This window comes from Penaeus monodon, chromosome 19 (genome assembly GCF_015228065.2).
Source record: "Penaeus monodon isolate SGIC_2016 chromosome 19, NSTDA_Pmon_1, whole genome shotgun sequence".
In the NCBI taxonomy this organism is placed as follows: Eukaryota; Metazoa; Arthropoda; class Malacostraca; order Decapoda; family Penaeidae; genus Penaeus; species Penaeus monodon.
The window spans coordinates 14,260,959-14,261,200 of NC_051404.1; the positions used below are offsets into that span (position 1 = coordinate 14,260,959).

Genomic DNA, 242 nt, shown 5'->3' on the forward strand with positions numbered 1-242 from the left:
ATTCATACTGATGGTCCTGACCTTTTATATCTCTCCTTTTCTCTCTCGCATTCACATGTTCATTCATTCTTGAGTTCTTGTTGTTGTTCCAAGCTTTCTCTCTCTCCTTCACCTTTTTATCCCCAATGTTTAGTTCTTACTGTTCGTGTCAGTCTTTCTGTTTTTCTCTCTTATTATCCTTTTAATCCATTGTTTATTTCACGTTGCTGCCTATTTTCACTCGTGTGTTTATCGCGGTTAGG

The 242-nt window shown here is 37.6% G+C and overlaps 1 protein-coding gene across 1 annotated transcript in view; it reads left to right on the top strand.

Moving 5' to 3' along the window:
• The window catches only part of LOC119585334, a 72,294-nt gene that overhangs the window by 268 nt on the left and 71,784 nt on the right, over nt 1-242 (top strand). The gene's annotated exons all lie outside the window — the stretch shown is intronic.